The sequence below is a fragment of the Neophocaena asiaeorientalis genome, unplaced genomic scaffold (genome assembly GCF_003031525.2).
Source record: "Neophocaena asiaeorientalis asiaeorientalis breed wild unplaced genomic scaffold, Neophocaena_asiaeorientalis_V1.1 scaffold400, whole genome shotgun sequence".
Lineage (NCBI taxonomy): Eukaryota > Metazoa > Chordata > Mammalia > Artiodactyla > Phocoenidae > Neophocaena > Neophocaena asiaeorientalis.
The window spans coordinates 4,145,902-4,163,485 of NW_020175089.1; the positions used below are offsets into that span (position 1 = coordinate 4,145,902).

Consider the following 17,584-nt stretch of genomic DNA (forward strand, 5'->3'; position numbering starts at 1 on the left):
ATTCTGTTTCTCTGGTGAACCCTGATTAATATAACTCTCCAAATTGATCTACAGGTTCAACACAATACCTATCAAAACTCCAGCTGGATTCTTCAGAGAAGTTGACAAGCTGATCCTAAAATTCATGTGAAAAATTTAAGGGATCCAGAATAGCTAAAACAACCTTGGGAAAGAAAAACAAAGTTGGAAGACTCATACTTCCTGCTTTCAAAACTTATTGTAAAGCTACAGTAATCAAAACAGTGTGGTACTAGTATTTGGACATACAGATCAATGGAACAGAACTGAGAGTCCAGAAGTAAACCTTTATATTTATGGTGAATTTGTTTTTGAGAAAGATGCCAAAACAATTCAATAGGGAACAGATAGTGTTACTGAGCCCAAACTTGTTCTGTTCGCCGCAGGACAGGCCAATAAATCAGGAGATGAGCTGTTGGAACAGGAATAATGCTTTTAATCAGGAAGCTTAGCAGACCAAGGAGATGGCCGACTAGCCTCTCAAAGAACCATCTTACCTCAGTCTGAATTTGGGCTCCTTTTATATACAAGAGGGGGAGGGGCCACTGTGGCACCGACCAATGGCTGAGCAGGGCTGCTATAGCTCGCGCCTGCCTCGCTGCTATTACACCCTGAGTAGAAAGGTGCGACACCAGAAAGCAGCCAGGTCTGAAGAAGTACCAGGCTGCCAGCAACATAGTCCTCCAGCTTGCAGTAGAGCAAGGCCTGCGAGCGGTGGAAACCGCGGTGGCCACGTGCAGGCAGTTGATGCGCGCGTTACTGGGATCACCATCTGAGGCAGGGGCTCCCTGGGATCAGCCTGCCCCTGGCTTCACTGGTCAGTTCATGACCCATGAAGTGGCCTGGGAGCTGGTATCCCAGAGCAGAGTTTCAGTGGGTGGACGGCAGGCGCCGGGCCAGTCTGGTGGGCCAGGTGCGGCCAAGCGGGGAGAGGAGAGGCGGGCGGCCCCTGCCTTAACCATGCACGGGCTGGTGACAGGGAGGGAGGAGAGAAGGGCCCATCATGCTTCAGGTTCAGGATAGGGAGGCTGCTATTACAATAGTCTTTTCAACAAATGGTGCCGGGACCACCGGATAGCCACCAGCAAAATATAAATTTGTACCCCTCTTTCATACCATATACAAGAATTAATTCAAAATGAATCAAAGACTTAACTATAAAACTTTTAGAAGAAGAAATAGGAATAAAATTTTGTGACCTTGGATCAGGCTATGATTTCTTAGCTATGATGCTAAAAGCACAAGTGACTAAAGAAAAAATAATGGACTTCATCAAAATTAAAAATTTTGTGCTTCAAGGGACACCACCGAGAAAGTGAAAAGTGAAAAGACAGCTCACAAAATGGGAGTAAATATTTGCAAATTATATGTCTGATAAGAGAATTTATCTAGAATACATAAATGACTCTTACAACTCGACTTTAAAACCCCAAACCCCAACTAAATTATGAGTAAAAAATGTGGATAGACATTTCTCCAATAGCCAATAAGCACATGAAAAGATGCTCAACACCGTTAGTCACTAGGGAAATGCAAATTGAGAGCACAATAAGATTCCACTCCACTAAGATGAATGATACTGCTACACTAAGATGGCTATAGCTAAAAAGACAGACAGAAAGTGTCAGGATAGGGGGAAAAGGAATGCTTGTAGATTGCTGGTGAGAATCTAAAATGGTGCAGGCATTTTATAAAACTGTTGGGTGTTTTCTCAAAATGTTGAACATAGAGTTACACTTTGACCGAGAAATTCCACTTCTAAGCGTATACTCAAGAGAAATGAAAACCTACATCCAGGCATAAACTTTACATGAATGCTCATAGCAGCTTTGTTCATAATAGACAAAGGGTGGAAACAGTCAAATGCCCATTCATTTATTTATGGATAAATAAAATGTGGTTTATACATAAGATGGACTATTTTTCAGCAATAATGAAGTTCTGATACACGATTCAATAAGAACAAACTTTGAAAACATACTAAATGAAAGAAGATAATCTAGAAGAGACCACATGTATGATTTCATTTATAAGAAATGTTCAAGTTGGCAAATCTATAGAGACAGTAGATTACCTAGACAGTAGTTGTTTAGGACTGGGGGTATCTTGGTGAATAGAAATGACTGCTAAGGGGTACAGTTTTTCTTTGGGGTGGTAAAGAAGTTTGAAAATTATATTGTGATGGATGCACAACTCTGTGAATATACTAAAAACCACTGTACATTTTAAATGGATGATTATATGGTATATGAATTATATCTCAATAAATCTGTAAAAATACAAAAAAGAGAAGAAGAAAGAAAAGTGACCAAAGAGGCTATGGATGACCCCTAGGCATTCCCCATCCAGGCCCCCTTTCCTGCCTGATGTCCGTCTGTCTGTCAGCCCCTCCAGGATCCCAGAGTCCATCCATCTGACAGGCAGCTTGGTAACACTGACAGGCAGCAGTTGGCCATTCAGTTGGTCAGGTGGGCTGCACGGCTCAGCCAATCAGGACCATCCAGCATTTGGTTCCTTAGAGACAGAATCAGTTAAAGTGACAAGGCCTCCATCAGACTCCTCAGTGAGTCAGGACTATTTGTTTGTCTAGGCTCAGTCAGGAGAGTAGTTGAGGAATTCCTGTGGCCAGAGAGGCAGTGGAAGGTGAGGCAGTGCAGGGACAGAGTGGGAGCATGCCCTGGGCCCAGAGAAGGGCAGACACCTGGCTGCGTGTGGGCAGGCAGAGGAGCTTCCAGGAAGGAGAGTCCCCATCTGCCTGGTAAGAGGTGACAGCACACAGCAGGGATGGGGCAGGATGAGTGCCCCTCCCAGAGCAGGCTGTCTCCCAGGGCCGGACTTCCTCCTGTAACCTGAAGGAGAACAGGCCTCCTTCAGAGCAGGCTGGGGACAGCCTGGGACCTGGGAAGAAGTGGGAGGAAGAGTTCTGGGTACAGGGATTAGGACAGGATCCTGGGATCTGAGCTGTTGGGGTCGAGAGGGGGTTGCCTGGCCCCTGGGGAATGAGAAGAGTACCCACCGTGGTTGCTGTTGGGGATCATGGTCTGAACCTTGATTTTGGTTTTACCAGATTCCTCCTGGTGGGCACAGGTAAAGGTGCCACAGGAGCCGTGGCCTGAATGAGGCGGGACCCCTGGTGCTGAGTGCAAATTCAGCCTTAAATGTCCATCCTGTTTTCCTCCTTGGAGAGTGGGCTGCAGGGACCTGAGTACACCTGGACCGCATCTGAGTTCTGTCATGACCACAAGGTCAACATGTGCAAGTGATGTCACCTCTTTGTTCTTCTGTTTCCTCATATTTAAATGCCAGGAACAGCCCTTCCCTCGGGGGACGACATGCATTCAGGACAGTCCCATTCTGAGCAGCCAAGCCTCATCCTCCTGTAGGGGCTGCTCCAGGGCAGGGACACCCTCAGGGCCCCAGGGCTGGTGTGTGGTGCCCAGGAGGACATCGCCTCTTCCCTAAGAACCCGAGACACTGCGTCACGGCAGCCCGCGGGAGTCTGGTAAGACGATGGGTGGACCCGCAGGCAGGTCACCCAGGGCTGCTTCCTTCTCCTCTCCTGGCTGTCAGCGAGACACCCGATTCTGGTTTGATTTTGCCAGAGAAAGACACATAATATAGAAAACACTGTCACTTTGGTCGTTTCTTTAAACTGAAAGAAAAACAGACCCAGTTGGTTTTTCCAACTCCAGGAACTCCAGTGACCAGAGAGGCCAGGTTGCAGGATCTCTAGGTTAAGAATTAGGTCTGAAAATGCAGGAAGGAGATGAAGGTGACATTTGGGCCAAGATCTGCAGCCTAGATGCCTTTGTCCCCTCATCCCAGCCACCCAACTTATCTGAGGTAAAGACAGGGCCTGAATGAGCTGGCCCAGCTCTTGGAATGGCTTCCATGGTCCACACAGAGGGGAAGGGAACCAGCTCTGGGTTAGACTGCTGGGTTCCAACACCAGCTCCCCCATTAGAGACCCCCGGGCCTGGGGAATTCATATCACCTCTCTGTGCTTCCATTTCCTCATCTGTAAAGTGGGAGCGATGACAGTGTTTCTGTGTGGGAGTGAGTCGAGGATCTGGAGTTAGTCAATGGAACGGGCTTAGAGCACTACCAGGCCCTGGGGAGCACCCCACACATGTCAGCAGATGACGTAAAGGAAGGAAGCAGGCACAGAGCATCTTGTGAGCAGGGCAGACGCATGTCGCTCAGCGGTGATGTGGGAGCCATCCCTGGACATGGAGCTACTGTCCTCTGTCCTCTGTGCGGAAAGATGCTGTGTGGAATGTCTTGGGGCAGAAGGTGAGTGGAGGCAGCACAGCCACAGGCAGGCTGGCGGGGCCCTGGGACAGTGGGCACGGTAGGCACAGTCCAGGGCCACAGAACTTAAAGGGCCCACAAGGATGGTTTCCTGAGCTGATGAGAAGAATCAGCTGGGCACTCAGCTAAGAGGTGGTTTGCTGAGCCTGTGCCCACAAACCACAGAAACGTGCACACATGCATGCCGATAGCAGACACACAGAGACGCGGCCACAATCAGGCACACCTCTGCTCTCCTCCCTGCAGCCCAAGAGCAGAAGGAGGCCACTGGAGTGGCTGAAGTGTTCCCCTGGGATGAGGACAGGGGACCAGTGCCCTCCCCCAGCACCTCTCGGATCTGCATAGACTGGGACAGAGGTGCAACTCCACATCTGCTGAAAGGCCACTCCTGCCATCTAGGGACCCATTTTCCCACATGAAATACCTGATTTCTGCCATCCCAGGTGGCCATAGGATGCAAGCCTCCCCACCACCCACCTGGGCCTGGGCCCTGTAGTTTAGAAAACGGGAATATGGTCACTGCTTTCCTGACCCTTAGGGGACCAGAGTCATGGAAACAAAATGAAACTTTTGTTCACCTGCTGGTTGTGATATTATTTTTTAGAATCCTCATATGTCTGAAAAACCTAATGCTCAGGAAACAGGGAAGGATTTGCAAAGGTAACAGTCAGCAGGCAGGCCTCAGACTGACCTTGTTCTTGCTGATTCTGCTCTGGCTGGTGCTCAATGGTGTTGCATGCATCAAGTGGTCAGACTCCAAGAGGGACCATCAGAGAGGGGTGTCCCAGACGCTGGGCCCAGGTGACTCCTGCCTGAGCAAGTGACTCTGGCCACTCTGCCTGGGAGAGGAGGGAACACAGGGCTGGTCCTGAGATCTGCTCTCTCCACTACCTGCCCTGTCCATCTTAGCCTCTCATTTTGACAGAAAATGAGGAAGGCAGGGAAAGACCCATGGATGGAACCAGCAGAGACTCGGTAGGGATCACGGAAGCCCTCAGGCCTTTCACACTCTCCTTTTGCCAATTCACAGGTGTTGAACCAGTTTGGATGCTGAGGCAGCTGAAGGTGGCTGCATGGCTGGCTCCCTCCTCCTAGAAGGGGGATCCATGCCCCTCCTGGGGCCTCAGGTTCAGGCTCCCACGCTGAGGGAGGCCATGGGACCCCAGATGCTGCCTCCCACCTGGGTTTGGCTGACCCTGGGGAAATTCTGCACCTTCTGGCTTCCCCTGGAAACTTCTGCCCAGCAGGACTCCCCTCTGCTGCCACCCTGGCCTTAGCCTTCATGTCTGCCAGGAAAGGGCCTGGACCCAGAGAAACCTGGATTTTGGGTGCAGCCCCTGCTGGGCCTGCTGGGTCCATTTCTGAGCTCTCAGACCTCAGCCTTCTCCTCCTCCTCCTTCTCTGAGCCGTGAGCCCAGGGACAGTCTGAGAGTGGGGCAGAGAGCTGGCAGGGCAAGGAGTCTGAAGAACCAGCATTTTCCAGATGCTGCTCATCAGATGCTGACTTCAAAGGCTGGCTGGGCCACCCACTGGCTGTGTGCCCTTGGGCAAGTTTGACTAACCTCATTGTGCCTTTATTCTCCTCCCCAGAAGGATGATAATAAAAGAACTGACTCCACTGATGTGCTGGGTGGTCTCTACTGATCTCCATGCAAAGACCCTGGGCAGCACTGGGGGCTCTGGGTGAGCTTTACTCCTCATTGCACCTTGCTACCAGGAGGGACTTGGGGCAGGATGACTTCTCAGAGCTTGGCCACAGTTGTACAGCTTGTGAGGTCAAATGAGGTAAAGGTCAAGTACCTTCTTCAACAGCCACCCAGCCGGGCAAGTGTCATTCCTCCAGACTCTCCAAGTCAGAGTACTTTTGATGTAACCAGTGGGTCCATTTCCTAAGTGAGAATCACCAGGCGAGGTTATTGGTGTGCTTGTTCAGGTTTGTTTTAATTACACGAAACAAAATATGTGAATGTATTTCATGTACGCTTAAGTTGTAATCAAGTTATAATCACCTGGACATGAAGTGACGCCCACCTTCAAACCCAAGTTACATTCTAAGCCCATCTCTCTCATTAAAAGGGGAGAAGGTCATTGCAGGTGGCACAGGATGGGGCAAGGGACCTTGCTAGTGTCTGTCTTTGGCCCAAACGTTGAGTTTGGGCTTGAGGACCTCTCTGGAAGGGTTTCATGACCAGATCGTCCTGGAGATGTTATCACAGGTTTTGGTCTTTGAAATATTTCTCTTGCTGGACCATGACTTTCATTCTCTGTCCTCTTCCATTCCCATTATCTTTGGAGCTCATTTGCTGGTTGTTCACAGGGTCTTACAGAGTAATTATTTTCCAGTGGCTCACCTCCCTGGAGAGCTTATGCTCACCTCCTACCATTCTTTTCTGGAATTTGCTTTTTTGCATGAGCCATGGTGATATTTTCAAAAGGTTCCTTACTGGTTTGTCTTTTTTTCATAATCTGATAAGATTTTAACCCCTTTCTGTATTTTTGTGGTGACTTTTTTGAGCTTCTACTAAATCCATTGTTGATCCCCTGCTATTATTGTCCATTTATGGAATTTACCAAAAGAAAAAAAATGGTCATTGTAGGCTCTCCTGAGACTTCAACCAAAGTTGGCCCAGGTCTGTGAGCAAAAGCCACCCAATCTTATCCTCTCCATCTGCAGCTTTCCAATGAGAGGTCTTCCAGGTTTAAGGTGAAGCTTTGGTGTTTTTGGCTCTAATGTGATCAAATACATCTGAGCTATAGGCACTTCCCCCTGAAGACTCATTTTCTCGTGTCCTCTCATATTTCTCCATGAGTGAGAGACCTCATTTAGTTCACTTACTGATGTTTCCATCCTTTCTTCTCCATGTCTTGTTGATTAGGGAATGTCACTAAGTAGTTGTCATCCAAGGTCCAAGGTGTGGCCAGGGGAACAAGACACCCTGAAGAGGGCATGGACCTGCTGTGTTGAGCTTCACACTGAGGTGCCGCCTGCTGCCCTACTCATCCCCATGGCTTCTCATCTTCTTGAATCAGCCGTTCTCACCCTGGCTACCCAGGCCTCCCAGCACCCTGGTCACCCCAGGTGGACTCAACAGCAGAGTCACATTTGCAGGGTGTTGGGAAGAAATGTGTCAGAAGAAGTGTAAAGGCTGGAGAGAGTCTCTGTGCCCAGACTTCTCTCTGCCTTGTCCCAGGGTTTGGCATGAGCCTTTTATCTCCTCTTAATGACTGCCTGGCCACAGCCAGCTCCTGCTCTGATTGGGTCTCACTGAGACCTTTGCACCCATTCCTCCCTCTGTGACTCATCCACAGACATCTCCCTGGATCTGCTTGCTCTCTAAGTCTGTGCCACCTAGTGAAACATCCCGACAATGTTCCTTGTTTCTTCCACCTGGGCCTGTCTCTCACTCCATCCCACCTGCCCACTGTTTCCTCTGGAGTCAGGAAATGTCCCATGCTTTAGAGGTAAAAAAAAATTGGGCTGAGAGAGGATGGCCTTCTCAAGATCACATGGAGTTAGTGCGGTAAGCCCTTGAAACCAGGGCTCCGTAACACAGGGGGCTTTTCCCAGGGATTCTTAATGTCCAAGAGTACTCCCAGTGAGCTGGGATGAGCAGGGGGCTTGAGGAGGGCTGTCTAACCTGCCACCTAAGCCCCACCCAGTGCCCATGGACTGAAGCTTCCATGGTGATGGTAAACAAACCTCACCTACTGCCTCTTCCATTACTGCCATGTCCCCTCTCATCCTGGTCCATGCGGAATGTCCAGATATGAGCAACAGAATCAAGGGAGAATGGAGCCTTGAGGTTACAGGGAAGACCCGGTGTGGTGGCACTGGAGTCAGAACAGGAGCTGGGGGCTCTGAGTTCTGGGGCTTCAAACCTTCGGAGCAGAGCAGCAGTGCCCAGGGGAACCAAGTTTATACTGGGAAAGAAGAATATAGGCATGGTTTGGAGAATTCTGATGTTCCTGTGGCCTGGGCATGCAGAGCTAGGACTGGCTGGAGGAAAGACAGGGAGCTAGAAGGTTGTCTGAGAACAAGGCAGACACCTGGATCAGTGTGGGGTCTCCCAGGCATGGGGGCCCAAACACTGCTGCAGGGATAGTGCCAAGGGGACTCAAACATGGGGTGGGGGTAGGAAAGGTGCATTTTAGCATTTTCCAAAATCCAAGTGACAAATTCCCATGCTTTTAAGACACAAATAGCTCTACATGGCACAAAAAGAACTTCCTCTTTTCCCCAAACTCTCTGCTCTTAGACTAAAATATTGTTAGTAATTTGATTTTTTCCTATTTAAAAAAAAACTCCTTCAGCTCTCTTTTCATCTCATCCTTTACCCCTAATATTTCTTCCCTAGTCTCAAATATCTCTACATTTGCCTCTTTTAGTATTAATTGCTTCATAAACTCTGTAATTTGAAAGTATTTGGTCATATTTTCTTGCATTGTGGCAACATTTTTTTAAAAAAATGATTTTCCTGTCCTCCTTTTTCAGGTCTCATTAAATTTTGTGCTCAACCTTTTGTGATAACTCGTATTTGAATGAATTGAGTTTACCTGTACTAAACTTTTTAAAACTTTCATGTGGGCTGTGTCTCAGGTTCTAATACACTTCATTGTAATTCAAGGTTTTGTGTGTGGTTTCCATGTGAAGGAAAATGAAATATATAGTGTATATGAGAGGTCTTATAATATATATAGTAAGCTACAGTGACTAATAAGTCAAACTGTGTGCCCACCTCTCAGATTAAGAAAGAAACCACCATTATCCTTGAGATCCTCTGTGCCCCCACACATCATAGCTCCCTCACATGTAGGGTAACCACTATCTAGAATTTTATGTTTATTAATAATTTGCTTTGCTTTGTAGTTTTGCTACATTTTTTGGTATATTCACAGAATTCATTAACTGTGTTTGCATGTCCTAGAACGTTACATATCAATGATTTTAGTCTGTATGTCTGTCTTAGGTAGTTATTGTTCAATAATGCTGCATAATAAACCATCTCAAATCCCAGTGGGATGCCACAATGAACAAAGTAAATTTATTTCATGGCTGTGTAACTGAGAGGTCAGGGGGCTAAGCTGGGCTGGGGTTCAGGGTCCAGGCTCTGTCCAGAGCTGGTCCACATGTCTCTGATCTATTTGAATCTATGGCTCCTCAAGGCAAGCTCTTTGGATGGCACAAGAGAACAAGACCAAACATGCAAGTTCATTTTAGCTTATGTTTGTGTCATGTCCACTAATCACATTGGCCAAAGCAAGACATATTGCATAATAAAAAGTCAAATAATGTCAAAATTACATTGAGGAATTATGCCATATTGGAATATGTAGATGTACTTATTCCTTTTCATTGATGTATTGCTCTCTTAACATTTCAGTAGTTTCTAGATTTTGCTAATGAAGATAATGCTGTTTTGAACAATCTTGCAAATGTATCCAAATGTGTCCAAATAAGGCAGGTGTGCAAGAATTGCTATGGATTATGTGACTATTTAGCATAACTATCCAAAAATTTGAAGTAAGATAAGAAGATGATTGTGTGACATTTAATTAAGCCTCTTCGTAGGTCATCTGACTCTCATGGAATGAAACTTTGTTGACTTACTTTTGCAGTTGATTAGGGTTCTAATGTTAAAGGTGAACTTTGTAGAAAACTGGTTAGGTGTATTGATTTTTTTTAATATTTAATAAAGGAGATAATAACACAAAGCGTTAAAATATTATTGCCTTGTAGGCCAGTAATCAATTTGGTATAGAATTTAGCAATTTTATTTCAGCAGTTCTTTTTCAATAGATTATATAAATACTAGTTCTCGTGTCCTTGTTGAATTAATTTTGAATTATGCTGCTTTCTTCATTAATGGGTTAAATAACATTATGACATATACTTACCATTTATTTATATGAGAATTGTTTTTAGCAATTTGAGAATGACCCTTTATATATCTAGGTACAGAATTGCTGGTTCACAGGAAAGATCCACATTTAATTTTACACCCCCAACCCCAGAGTAACAGACCTTGCTAATAGTGACAGGCAGCTGTAGGTCTGTTCACAAGAATAAGCTGACTCCCTTTTCTCCATCAAACAAACTACTTCCCGCAAATATCACTTGTCTCTGGAGCCTCATGGGGCTCTCTCTCCTGCTGCTGTGTGCCAAGTGGAGGGAAGTACCTACAGGACCTGTGTACCCCATGCCCCATCTTACAAGGAAGCAGTTTTGTTTTACAGCTCAGGATGCCTCCCTCGTCTTGGAGGGATACACCTTGCAAGCTCCTGCATCCTTGAACATCTTCAGTGCTCAGTTCTACAGTTTTGGCTCCTCTTCCACTTATTCTGTGGTTCAGCATTTCCGTTTGAAAATGGACAAGTAGGTGGATCAGAGCCCTTGGCTGGTATCTTCAGTGACAAGGCACAGAGTCACACCTGTGGGCTGGCTGTTGTTTGGGGTGGGGTGGGGCGAATGGAAGAGGTTTCTGATTCACTTGTGTGCTTTCTGCCTCTGATATTCCCCAGACCACTTGTCACAGGCTGCTGCATTCCTCTCCACTCCCGTGCCCCAAGTGCCCTGTGTTGTCCTCTTCCATAGATGTTTAGTTCACTTCTATTCCATCTTGTCTTATCCTTTTCTTTCCCCATTCTATTCTATCCAAGACACATCAGCAAATATTTAGAGGGCATTATCCAAACTCCAGATGTGAGTGAGCTTTGAGTCCTGCCCTCAGCAACCTCCCACTCCCTGGAGGTGATGTGGCCTTCCCTTCCTGCTTCATGCCTCCAACCCAACCCATATCCAGCTCAGCTCCACTGCGCCCTCACCAGCTCAAACACCATCCATGGCTCCCTTGCCTTTAGTCAGAGTATAAACCAGCTCTAAAATTCTTGCTGTTGGCAAAGGATGCTTGAAGCCAGAAGTTTGATCAATAAGATCATGATTCCTAATCTCCATCTGGTCACTAATCCTTCTGCCCTTAGTCCCTTCCACCTACATGGCCGTACTGGCTCTCTGAGCACTGAATATTATGCTAACTTATATCCAAGAATCTGTGCAGAAAATGGAATTAGAGGTGATAGTAAGAAAGAGGATTCTTTAGTAGTTCTCATTCTTGTCCTGGTTGAAAATGTAGGACATCCCAACTTGGATTTTGATCACCCAGGAAACATCCAGGTACCATTCCTCTTACAGTTGGTATGGTATTCAAGTTGGCATAATAATATCAAGTTCACTAAAATATTAAGAAGATATATATTTTAAAAAGTATTAAAAATATAAAGTGGGGTCTTCCTCCATCTTGGCTGATCAATGGTGGCATAAAAGAGACTTTGGATTAATGTATAGATTTAGAATCATAGACTAGGATCCTTAGCTACACACTAATGGCTCCCAGATTTCTACTTCCAGCCCTGACTACCCTCCTGATCCTACTTGAGCCAACCGCCTACTTGAGATCTCCACTTGATTGTCAAATATGCATCTCACATTTTTCACTTTATCCTTCATCAAGTTACTAGATGTCAATGGACATCAGTTTTCTCATTCAAAAATGAGACCCACAGAACCACCTACATCATAGGGTTACAGGGACAAATAAGGAAATGCCTGTAACATACTTACAAAGGGGCTAAGCACATAATAAATGTTTATGGCAGTCTGGGTCCAATCATACAGAAACCACAGAGTGATTTAAATAAGGGAAGTTTAATGTAGAAACTTCCCTTATTTAATATGGTAAGAGAGAATAATTAAGCTATGATAAATGATAAGATGAAAGAAAACTCTATAGGGTAGAGCTGAGGGACTGTACCCAAGGAAGGACACACCCACACCAGTGACCAGTTACTGCCAGAACCAGCATGAGAAGTCCCTTCCTCCTGCAATGCTCATCCAGCACCCCCTATTAATAAACCTAACATTGTGCTTCCTGTATGAGAATTGCTGAAATGAATCCCAACCACTATCACACAGCAGGAATGGAAGTGTGAATTGGGAACTGAGAGGCAATATATTGAGAACTGGCAAAAGGCTCAATAAATATTCACTTTCTGATGTGGGATTTTAATTTTAAGGGGAAGGACAATATCTTATTCTGTATCTCTGCCAATGAATGACAGCTGCCTTCATATTGCCACTCCTGGCCCACAACTGAGTACTGGCTCAAAGCTTCCAGGTACTTAAGCGTCTGCCAGTTGAGCATCAACAAGGATAGAGCTCAAATCCATACAGCTGATGGCAACAATGCAAAGCGAGAGTCAGAAACCCCCTCAGACATAACTGAGTAGGCAAAGACATGAAACTTTAAGGTTGCAAGGCAAGAAGGGGTCCACAACACCAGAGCTTCCAGAATGTTCCAGTTGTGGTCAAGCCACCACCTACTCCTACTCTTATGGGGCCTTAGGTGGATGGACAGGCCTTTCATCTGGCCCAGAGCATCCTCATTATTTTGTAGAGCAAATGACATTCAAAATATTTTATTAGCTCTGATGACAGGCCATTTAGGACTTATTTATGCAATTATCAATTTTTTTTTACTGGTGTTTATTTGAAATATCAACTTTCATTCATTTATGATTCATTTAGAAAATATTTTATTACCTCCCACCCATAAAATACCATCCCTGGAGCTATGGGTATAACAATAAATTAAGATAGACAACAGACTTGCCCGGTAAGCAACAGAGATTTTCCCTTCTTAAAAAGAATTGGCTTCTTTCACCTTAATACATGCACATATAAAGAATAAATCATCATTGACCCATCATCAAATACTCAGTGTGTAACACTCCGTGCTGCTGGAAGAGACATAGAGATAATGTTTTGTTCTTGTCCTTAAGGATTCACAACCATTCTGAGAAGGTAAGAAGAGAGACATAATGCATAGGCAGAAAAAAGGAAATGTTCTCAGTAGTCACATATAATTTTTTTAATCTGAGACTAGAAAAGATGAGGTCACAAAAGAATGAAATATAAGTTTTTCCAAAGCCTGACTACAACCCTAATTTACATCTGAAATAATTCCACAATTACATGCTGGGTGTCTGGGATGTTCTCTACACCGTACTGAGGAGAAAGGAGAAGCTGATCTGAGCCAGGCGCTGTAGAGAGGGAAACCAGAGAGAAAGACTCTCACCATGCCTCTTAGCACTTCTTTACCTCTTGTCCTTAAAATTAAAGTTCCAGAATTATTCACAAGTGAGAGGACCTTATAACAAGCTTCTTTCATGTCTTGAGCTGAAATATAGTGGCTTCAGTATAAAACCATCCCTTTTATTAAATTTCATAGTGTTAAAAAGTATAGTTAGAGCAAACACCACATGTGTGTGCTTCTACTAAATTGGATTTTTTGGGTATCAGAAGTCTATTGCCTCAATTTGAAACAAATGAGGTACCATGAAATAAAACTTATTCAGAAATAATATGGGTCTTTCCCATACTGGAGAGTGAGAAAAACTGTTCTAAGTCTTCTAGTATCAGCCTAAACAGACAGCGGCTTAGAACAGTGATATGGCTACAGGGCAAAACTCAAAGAGAGTGAAAGAATGTAAATTACAGTAAGACCGTGCAGAGAGTGGAAAAATGAGAACCACAATCTGACCCCCCCTCCTTTTTTCTCCTTATTCTAAAGGAAGAAGAATTTCATACTTTTCAATAAAATAAAGCAAGTCAACCATTCCAACTTTCCAAGGTTGATATGTATCTTATCAGTGTTTTACCATAAGGAATATCAATTCCTAAGAAAATCAGCAGGATCTTCTGGTGACGCAGTGGTTAAGAACCTGCCTGCCAATGCAGGGGACATGGGTTCGAGCCCTGGTCCAGGAAGACCCCACATGCCGTGGAGCAACTAAGTCCACAACTAAGTAGTTGTGCGCCACAAGTGCTGAGCCTGTGCTCTAGAGCCTGCAAGCCACAACTACTGAAGCCCACGCCTAGAGTCTGTGCTCTGCAACAAGAGAAGCCACTGCAATGCGAAGCCTGTGCACCACAATGAAGAGTAGACCCCATTCGCCGCAACTAGAGAAAGCCCACTCGCAGCAACGAAGATCCAATGCAGCCATAAATAAATTAATTAATTAAAAAAAAGAAAATCAGCAATATAAGTGAAAATTAGTCTCACTTAATACGCTATGAAAAGGTATACACACAGAAAACTGTGTTAAGTGTCAAGACTGTTGTCAATAAATTGTTGCAACAAATGACCAATGCAGCAATCCTTCATGGACCTAAGAGTTCACAGAATAAGGGGTAGCCAGCGCTTTCCCCCCACCCTCCAGGTAGACAACATAGGAGAAGACTTCCGTGGCTCAGCTCACAGTGGAGAAAATGGCTTCTGAGGGGGCTGGATATGAGGAAAGAGGTACAGAGTTGCTATTTTCTGAAACAAAGCCCCTTAGATATTTGACACATCATTCGTTGGTTCCAAGTGAATGTATAACTGATTTTTTAAAAATTAAATAGAAAAGAACCTCTTTCTTGACTATCACTCAGCTCAGGCCCCACCTGCCTGCTCCCTTTTAAGACTATCCCACCAGCAAGGTCTTCTAGTTCTTCCTAGAACTGGAACTTCCCAGAACTGCAGTGGGTGTTCTCTTGGCTGGTCTTAGCTTTGGACTCTGGACGCCTAGGAACCTCTGGGCTCTCTCAGCCTCACTTTCTTCTGCAGTTTCCAGTTTCCATACCTGAGACCCTGTGGCCCACCTCCCACTGCTGGAGTAGAATTGACTGTGCTCTGAATCCATTTTTTGGGATTTGCACCAAGCCACACCACCAGGTCAGCTCTCTTCCAGAGTGTGGGGAGATCCCAAATCCAACACCCTGCCAGGAGAATTCTTTGTTGACTGGCTTTGTTTCAAAGACTCCCAAAAGCTCTGCCGAACTTTCCTTTGACTGACCCGGGGGCTGGGGCACTCCCACTGTCTTCCCTTCTGTGCCTGTTGGTGATGAGACTCTCATCGTGGTTTGACAGCTCTCCTAGCCTTTTGAAGCTCCAATATCATTTTCTTTTCATACAGTTGTGTCCTCTAATCAAAATCCTTGCAAGTTTAGTCTGTTCTTGGCATCTGCTTCTCAGAGGAGCTGGAGAACAGAGACAAAAAAAAAAAAAAAAAAAAAAAAAAAAAAGAAGAAAAGACCCCCCCCCCCCCCCAACACTCTGTTCTCTGAATCAGTGCTGCCCAGTGTCCTGGTTGAGAGTCACCAACCACAGAGCCACATCTCTCCCCTTCCCAAGGCCAGGCTGCCCCATTAGGGCTGCACTTCTCCACCTCCCTGCACATAACAGCTGCACGTCTGGGCTAGCACTCTTGATGACAAGATTTAGGGTGACCAGCGTCTTGGCAGGGGTGGACCAGGCAATGGAGGCTTGTTTTCCATCACTATGGAAACCCCAGGCATTCAGCTTTGGAAGGTGTTTTAAAATGGCAGGACAGGAAAAAAGTCAGGACCTGCCAAAGAGTCAAGAGACTTTTTCTTCTCTCTTTGTTTCCTGGTGCGCGAGGAGAGGGGATTAAGAGCGCTTCTTAAAGGAGCTTCAGAGACGGGCATGAGCCGCGGCTAAGAGCGCGGACCCCACAGACGGGCATGAGACGTTAAGGCTGCTGCAGCCTACAACAAGAAGCCTGTGTGCGAGCACAGGTCACTCTCCACACCTCCCTTCCGGGGAGCCTGGGCAGCCTGCCACTGCCAGCGTCCCGTATCCAGGGACAACTTCCCCGGGAGAACGCACAGCGCACATGAGGCTGGTGCAACCCACGCTGGCCTCTGCAGCCGCAGGCTCGCCCCGCCCTCCGTACCCCTCCCTCCCCCCGGCCTGAGTGAGCCAGAGCCCCTGAATCAGCGGCTCCTTTAACTCCGTCTTGTCTGAGTGAAGAACAGACGCCCTCTGGCGACCTACATGCAGAGGCGGGGACAAATCCAAAGCTGAGCCCCGGGAGCTGTGCGAACAAAGAAGAGAAAGGGGGCTTCCCTGGTGGTGCAGTGGTTGAAAGTCCTCCTGCCGATGCAGGGGACACGGGTTCGTGCCCCGGTCCGGGAAGATCCATTTTGCCCTTTTCCTCTTTTTGTGAGTGTGTATATGTATGCTTCTGTGTGAGATTTTGTCTGTATAGTTTTCCTTTAACCATTTGTCCTAGGGTTCTATCCGTCAATTTTTTTTGTATTTGTTTCCTTGCTTTTTAAAAAAATTTTTAAAACTTTAAAAAAAAACCTTTATTTTCTTTTACCTTACTTTATTTTATTTTATTCTTTCTTTCTTTCTTTCTTTCTTTCTTTCTTTCTTTCTTTCTTTCTTTCTTTCTTTCTTTCTTTCTTTCTACTTTTTCTCCCTTTTATTCTGAGCCGTGTGGATGAAAGGCTCTTGGTACTGCAGCCAGGAGTCAGTGCTGTGCCTCTGAGGTGGGAGAGCCAACTTCAGGACACTGGTCCACAAGAGACCTCCCAGCTCCACATAATATCAAATGGCGAAAATCTCCCAGAGATCTCCATCTCAACAACAGCACCCAGCTTCACTCAACAACCAGCAAGCTACAGTGCTGGACACCCTATACCAAACAACTAGCAAGACAAGAACACAACCCCACCCATTAGCAGAGAGACTGCCTAAAATCATAATAAGTCCACAGACACCCCAAAACACACCACCAGACATGGACCTGCCCACCAGAAAGACATCCACCAGAACACAGGCACTAGTCTCCTCCACCAGGAAGCCTACACAACCCACTGAATCAACTTTAGCCACTGGGGACAGGCACCAAAACAATGGGAACTACGAACCTGCAGCCTGCAAAAAGGAGACCCCAAACACAGTAAGATAAGCAAAATGAGAAGACAGAAATACACACAGCAGATGAAGGAGCAAGATAAAAACCCAACAGACCTAACAAATGAAGAGGAAATAGGCAGTCTACCTGAAAAAGAATTCAGAATAATGATAGTAAAGTTGATCCAAAATCTTGGAAATAGAATAGAGAAAATGCAAGAAACATTTAACAAGGACCTGGAAGAACTAAAGATAAAACAAGCAATGATGAACAACATAATAAATAAAATTAAAAATACTCTAGAAGGGATCAATATCAGAATAACTGAGGCAGAAGAACAGATAAGTGACCTGGAAGATAAAATAGTGGAAATAACTACTGCAGAGCAGACGAAAGAAAAAAGAATGAAAAGAACTGAGGACAGTCTCAGAGACCTCTGGGACAACATTAAATGCACCAATATTCGAATTATAGGGGTCCCAGAAGCAGAAGA

General features: G+C 45.6%; 1 pseudogene; it reads left to right on the forward strand.

The window, feature by feature from the left end:
* Positions 1–4,210: 4,210 nt before the first annotated feature.
* Positions 4,211–17,584, forward strand: part of LOC112412532 (solute carrier family 25 member 51-like) — a 26,343-nt pseudogene continuing 12,969 nt past the window's right edge.